At 38.7% G+C, this 7366-nt stretch overlaps 1 non-coding gene across 1 annotated transcript; it reads left to right on the top strand.

The window, feature by feature from the left end:
* Positions 1-231: 231 nt before the first annotated feature.
* On the top strand, positions 232-338 carry LOC115030281. The gene has a single exon (XR_003835868.1). It is a non-coding gene; the product is annotated as a U6 spliceosomal RNA (small nuclear RNA).
* Positions 339-7366: the final 7028 nt, after the last annotated feature.

Here is a 7366-nt window from a genome sequence, read left to right as displayed (position 1 = left end):
GGCAATGGTATTTGGCCATATTCATACAAGGTAAACCCAAGAGTAGAACACTTCCAGAAGACTGATGCAGCAATTGCTATTGTCCATAATCTTTCATTGTCCTTAGCTGGGAGCTCATGGAATTTTTTTACTTTTATGTAGAACACTCAATGCTGTGTGCTGTTTTACCTCTATCTATTCAAATTAATCCCTTATAACACCCATACTTAAGCCTTAAGAAATTCTAAGGTAGTGCTCACTTCAGCAGCACATATACTAAAATTGAAATGATACAGAGAAGTTTAACATGATGCCTATACAAGGATGACACGCAAAATCATGAAGAGTCCCATATTTTTATCTTAGGATAAGCAGTGAGTATAACACATCTGTTACAAATACCACCGGGAGTAACTGGAATCAGCAGGAGACAGGGACATAGGAACCCGACCAAAACAGTGGCTCGGGTTCCTTCTAATCTGCACCTGTCTACCTTGGGCACAAACTTGGCAGCCAGTCCCACAGCCCCCAGAGGAGGCTCCACTTCCAGACACTCTAGCATGACCAAGATCGTAGGATCCCAGGACCCCAGAAGCTTGGTCACACCAGGATCTCAGAGTCTCAGAGGCAGCTGGACTCCCAGGAACTCTGACACACCCAGAATCTCAGGATCACAGAATCATGAGATCACAGAGACAGCTGGAATCTGAAGAGTTCTGAATCAACCCAGATTACAAGAAGGACAGGCTTCAGTCAGATATAGCGAGGGCAAGAAGCACTAGATATAATCAGATGGCAGGAGGCAAGCATAAGTACAGAAGCAAGAGAAACCAAGGTTACTTGGCATCATCAGAACCCAATTCTCCTACCATAGCACGTCATGAATACACCATCACAAGGGAAAAGAAAGATTTGGATCTAAAGTCACTTCTCATGATGATGATAGAGGACTTTAAGAAGGACATAAATAACTCCCTTAAAGACATACAGGAGAACATAGGTAAACAGCTAGAATCCGTTAAAGATAAAACACAAAAATCACTTAAAGTATCACAGAAAAACACAATCAAACAGGTGAAGGGATTGAACAAAACCATCCAAGATCTAAAAATGGAAATAGAAACAATAAAGAAATCACAAAGGGAGACAACATTGGAGTTAGAAAACCTAGGAAGGACATCAGGAGTCATAGATGCAAGCATCACCAACAAAATACAAGAGATAAAAGAGAGAATCTCAGGTGCAGAAGATACCGTAGAAAACATTGACAGAACAGTCAAAGAAAATGCAAAATGTAAAAAGCTCCTAACCCCAAACATCCAGGAAATCCAGGACACAATGAGAAAACCAAACCTAAGAATAACAGGTATAGAAGACAGTGAAGATTCCCAACTTAAAGTGCCAGTAAATATCTTCAACAAAATTATAGAAGAAAACTTCCCTAACCTAAAGAAAGAGATGCCCAAAAACATATAAGAATCCTACAGAACTCCAAAAAGACTGGGCCAGAAAAGAAATTCCTCCTGTCACATAATAGTCAAAACAACAAATGAACAAAACAAAGTAAGAATATTAAAGAACAGTAAGGGGAAAAGGTCAAGTAACATATAAAGGCAGGTCTATCATAATTACACAAGACTTCTCACCAGAGACTATGAAAAACAGAAGATCCTGGACAGATATCATACAAACCCTAAGAGAATATAAATGCCAGCCCAGACTACTATACCCAACAAAATGCTCAATTACCATAGATGGAGAAAACAAGGTCCCATTTATCAATTCTTGATCTTAGAGAATGAGCCATTGGAGTTCTATTTAGGAAATTTTCCCCTGTGCCAATGAGTTCAAGGCTCTTTCCTACTTTGTCTTCTATTAGATTCAATGTAGCTTCTGCCTGGTCCTTGCTGGTGGGGCAGACCCCTAGTTGGTTTGCACCTATGAAAACTCTATATCCTGATCCATCCTAGAGGACCCGATGTACTCAGAGCAGTTGGTAAGAACACCCCTACCCCCACCCCCAAGTCCTGGAGCTGCTCCTGGGAGCCTAGTGGACACTGGACCCATCACCCAACAAATCTCTGCCACCCCTAGATACCACTACCCTTTTGTCCCATCCACACTTTCTACCCAGTCCTTGTTGCTGGGGCAGATCCCTAGTTGGTCTGCTCTCATGAAGATGCCATATCCTGACTCATCCTAGAGGACCTGCTGCACTCAGAGCAGTTGTCTGAAGACCTCCAAGGAGACCTACTGAAGCTAGGGCAACAGATCAACAGCTTCTCTGCCCATGTGAAGAGCCCGCAGTTGGAAGGCACCATAGGTGATTGAATGCAGCCAGGGCTGCTGGCCTACTGGGAGACCTGAAGCAACCCAGGGACAAAAGACACAACTCCATACAGTTACCCAGACCAACAAGCAACAGGGATATCCAGATGGCAAAAGACAAGCTCAAGACCATTAAGCAACAGAAGCCAAAGTACATGGGCATCATCAGAACCCAGTTCTCCCACCACAGCAATCCCCAAATACCAACCAACACACCTGAGAAACAGGAATCTGTCCTAAAATCCTATCTCATGAAGATAATAAAGTCCTTTAAGGAGGATATCAATAACTCATGAAAGAAATACAGGAAAACACAAGTAAACAGGTGAAGGAATTGAATAAAGCATCCAAAACCTAAAGATGGAAGTAGAAACAATAAAGAAAATACAAATGGAGGCAAACCTGGAAATGGAAAACCTAGGAAAGGGGTCGGGAATTAAACATGTAAGTATTACCAACAGAATACAAGAGATATAACAGAAAATCTTAGGTGTAGAAGACACAGAAGAGATTACATAACTGTCAAAGAAAATTCAGAAAATAAAAAACTCTTAACCCAAAGTATCCAGGAAATTGAGGACACAATGAAAAGACCAAATCTAAGAAGAATCAGAATAGAGGAGAACGAAGATTCCCAGGTCAAAGAACCTGAAAATGTCTTCAACAAAATCATAGACGAAAACTTCCACAACCTAAAGAAAGAGATGGTCATAAAGGTACAAGAAGCCTATAACCGCCCCCCCCCAAAAAATGGGATCAGAAAAGAAAATCTTCGTGTCACATAATTATCAAAACACTAAATGCAGCCGGGCGTGGTGGCGCACGCCTTTAATCCCAGCACTCGGGAGGCAGAGGCAGGCGGATTTCTGAGTTCGAGGCCAGCCTGGTCTACAGAGTGAGTTCCAGGACAGCCAGGGCTATACAGAGAAACCCTGTCTTGAAAAACCAAAAAAAAAAAAAAAACAAAAAAAAACAAAAAACAAAAAACACTAAATGCACAGAGCAAAGAAATAATATTAAAAGTTGCAAGGGAAAAAGGCCAAGTAACATACAAACTTAAACCTATTATCAGAATTACACCAGACTTCTCAACAGAGACACTAAAAGCCAGAAGAGCCTGGTCAGAGGTCATGCTGACTTTAAGAGAACACAGATACCTGCTCAGGCTACTATACCCAGCAAAACTTTCAATCCACATAGATGGAGAAACCAAAATATTCCAGGAAAAAAAACAAATTCAAACAGTATCAACTAACCCAGACCTACAGAGGATCCTAAGGAAAACTCCAACACAAGGAAGATACCTGCACCAAAGAAAAGACAAGATATTAAGCATCTCACAACAATGTCAAAAGAAGAGAACCACAAGTACATAAAGCCACCTTCAAAAACAAACATATCAGGAACCAACTGTCATCTCTCTTTAATATCTCTCAATACTAATGGACTCAACTCACCTATAAAAATATATAAGATAACAGACTGGATATGCAAGCAAGATCCAGCATTTTGCTTCATAAAAGAAACACATCAACAACAGAGACAGGCACTGTCTCAGAGGGAAAAGGGTGGAAAAAGATATTCCAAGCAAATGCTCTCAGGAAACAAGCAGGAGACGCCATCCCTATATCCAATAAGATAGACTTTCAACCAAAAGCTAACAACAATGATGAAGAAGGACACCTCATATTCATTAAGGGGAAAATCCACCAAGAGAAAGTCTCAAATTCATGAAAGCACCCAAATTCATGAAAGAAACTTTACTAAACTTTACTAAAACTCAAAACACACATTGAACCCCACACAATAATAGTGAGAGATTTCAAAAACCACTCTCGCCAATGGACAGGTCATTGAAACAGAAAATAAACAGAGACACAGTGAAACTAAGAGAGGTTATGAACTAAATGGATTTAACAGATATCTACAGAATATTTCGCCATAAAATAGAAGAATACACCTTCTTCTCAGCACCTCATGGTACCTTCTCCAAAATCAACCATAAAATTGGTCACAAAACAACCCTCAACAGATACAAGAAGGTTTAAATAATACCATGCATCCTATCAGATCACCATGGCCTAAAGCTGATCTTCAATAACAGCAAAAACTACAGAAAGTCCACATACAAATGGATACTGAATAATTCTCTACTCAATGGCAAGATTGTCAGGCAAGAAAAAAAAAGAAAGAAATTAAAGACTTTTTTGAATTTAGGGAAAATACTGACATATCATGCCCAAACTTATGGGACACAATTAAAGCAGTGCTAAGAAGAAGTTCATAGCACTAAGTGCCCTGATAAAGAAACTGGAGAGATCTTACACTAACAACTTAACGACACACCTGGGAGGTCTAGAACAAAAAAAAAAAAGGCAAACTCACCCAAAAGGAGTAGAATGCAGGAAATAGTCAAACTCAGGGCCAAAATCAACGAAATAGAAACAAAGAAAACAACACAAAGAATCAGCAAAACCAAAAGCTGGTTCTTTGAGAGAATTAACAAGATAGATTAACCCCTAGCCAAACTAACTAAAGGGCGAAGTGGCAATATCCATACTAATAAAATCAGAAATGAAAAGGGAGACATAACAACAGAAACGAAGGAAACTTAAAAAATCATCATATCCTACTATAAAAGTCTATACTCAACAAAACTGGAAAATCTAAATGAAATGGATGGTTTTCTAGACAGATACCACATACCAAAGTTAAATCAAGAGAAGGTAAACTATCTAAAAATGCCCATATCACACAAGGAAATATAAGAAGTCATTAAAAACCTCCTGACCAAATAAAATACATAAATAAAAGGCCAGGGCCAGATGGATTTAGTGTAGAATTCTACCAGACCTTCAAAGAGGACCTTATACCAATTTTCCTCAAACTATTCCATAAAATAGAAACAGGAAAATCAAAAAAAAAAATAGAAACAGGAAGAACACTGCGTTAGTATTTTGATGAAGCCACAATTACTCTGATACCTAAACCACACAAGGACCCAACCAAAAATGAGAACTTCAGATCAATCTCACTTATGAATATCGATGCAAANATACTCAATAAAATTCTTGCAAACTGAGCTTGTACAACCACTCTGGAAGTCAGTCTGGTGGTTCCTCAGAAAATTGGACATAATACTACCGGAAGATCCAGCAATACCTCTCCTGGGTATATACCCAGAAGGTGTTCCAACTGGTAATAAGGAGATATGCGCCACTATGTTCATAGCAGCCTTATTTATAATGGCCAGAAGCTGGAAAGAACCCAGATGTCCCTCAACAGAAGAATGGATACAGAAAATGTGATATATTTACACAATACAGTACTACTCAGCTATTAAAAACAATGGATTTATGAAATTCTTGGACAAATGGATGTACCTGGAGGATATCATCTTTAGTGAGGTAACCCAATCACGAAAGAAGTCATTAGATATGCACTCACTGATAAGTGGATATTAGCCCAGAAACATAGAACACCCAAGANANAATTTGCAAAACACAAGAAAATCAAGAAGAGGGAAGACCATTGGGTGGATACTTCATTCCTCCTTAGAATAGGGAACAAAATACCCATGAAAGGAGTTACAGAGACAAAGTTTAGAGCTAAGACGAAAGAATGGACTATCCAGAGACTACCCCACCCAGGGATCCATTCCATAATCAGTCACAAAACTCAGACACTATTGCATATGCCAGAAAGTTTTTGCTGAAGGAATCCTGTTATAGCTGTCTCGTATGAGGCTAGGATGCTCACAGTCATCTATTGGATGGAACACAGGGCCCCCAATGGAGAAGCTAGAGAAAGCACCCAAGGAGCTGAAGAGGTCTGCAACTCTATAGGTGGAATGACAATATGAATTAACCAGTACCCTCAGAGCTTGTATCTCTAGCTGCATATGTAGCAGAAGATGGCCTAGTTGGCCATCACTGGGAAGAGAGGCCCCTAGGTATTGCAAACTTTATATGCCCCAGTACAGGGGAATGCCAGGGCCAAGAAGCAGGAGTGGGTGGGTAGGGGAGGAGGATGGGGGGAGAGTATATGGAACTTTCAGGATAGCATTTGAAATGTATATAAAGATAATATCTAATAAAAAATAAATAAATTAAATAAATTTAAAAACTTCTTGCAAACTGATTCCAGGAACACATTAAAACCATCACTCACCACAATCAAGTAGACTTCATCCCAGGGATGCAAGGTTGCATTAATATACAAAAATCCATTAATGTAGTCCACTATATAAACAAACTCAAAGAAAAAAAAATCACATGGTCATCTTCTTAGATGCAGAACAAAACCATACTTGAAGCAATCCCACTGAAATTGAGGACAAGACAAGGATGCCGACTCTCCCCATATCTATTCAATATAGTACTTGAAGTGTTAGCTAGAACAATAAGACAACAAATGTAGATCAAGGGGATACAAGTTGGTAAAGAAGAAATAAAGGTATCACTATCTGCAGATGATATGATAGTATACATAAACGACCCCAAAAATTTTACCAGAGAACTTTTCCAGCTGATAAACAACTTCAGCAAAGTGGCCAGATATAAAAATAACTCAAATAAACCAGTAGCTTTCCTTTACACAATGGATAAATAGGCTGAGAAAGAAATTAGGAAAACAACTCCCTTAACAACAGGCACAAATAATATAAAAATATCTTGGGGAAACTCTAAACAAACAATACAAAGACCTGTATGACAATAACTTCAAGTCATTCAAGAAAGAAATCGAAGATCTCAGAAAATGGAAAGATCTCCCATGCTCATGAATTGGCAGAATTAACAGTAAAAATGTCGATCCTACCAAAGGCAATCTATAGATTCAATGCAATCCCCATCAAAAACCCAACACAATTCTTCAAAGACATGGAAAGACCAATTGTCAAATTCATCTGGAAAGGCAAAAAAACCAGAATAGTGGGGTTTATTTTAATATATTTTTTATTGTTTTTTGTTTGTTTGTTTTTCTTTTTTAAAAATTTTTAATATTTTTATTAGGTATTTTCCTCAATTACATTTCCAATGCTATCCCAAAAGTCCCCCAT

Source organism: Mus caroli, unplaced genomic scaffold (genome assembly GCF_900094665.2).
Source record: "Mus caroli unplaced genomic scaffold, CAROLI_EIJ_v1.1 scaffold_20283_1, whole genome shotgun sequence".
NCBI classification, from domain to species: Eukaryota; Metazoa; Chordata; class Mammalia; order Rodentia; family Muridae; genus Mus; species Mus caroli.
Note: the sequence above shows the minus strand (reverse complement) of the source record. Positions and strands in the feature narration are given on the sequence as shown.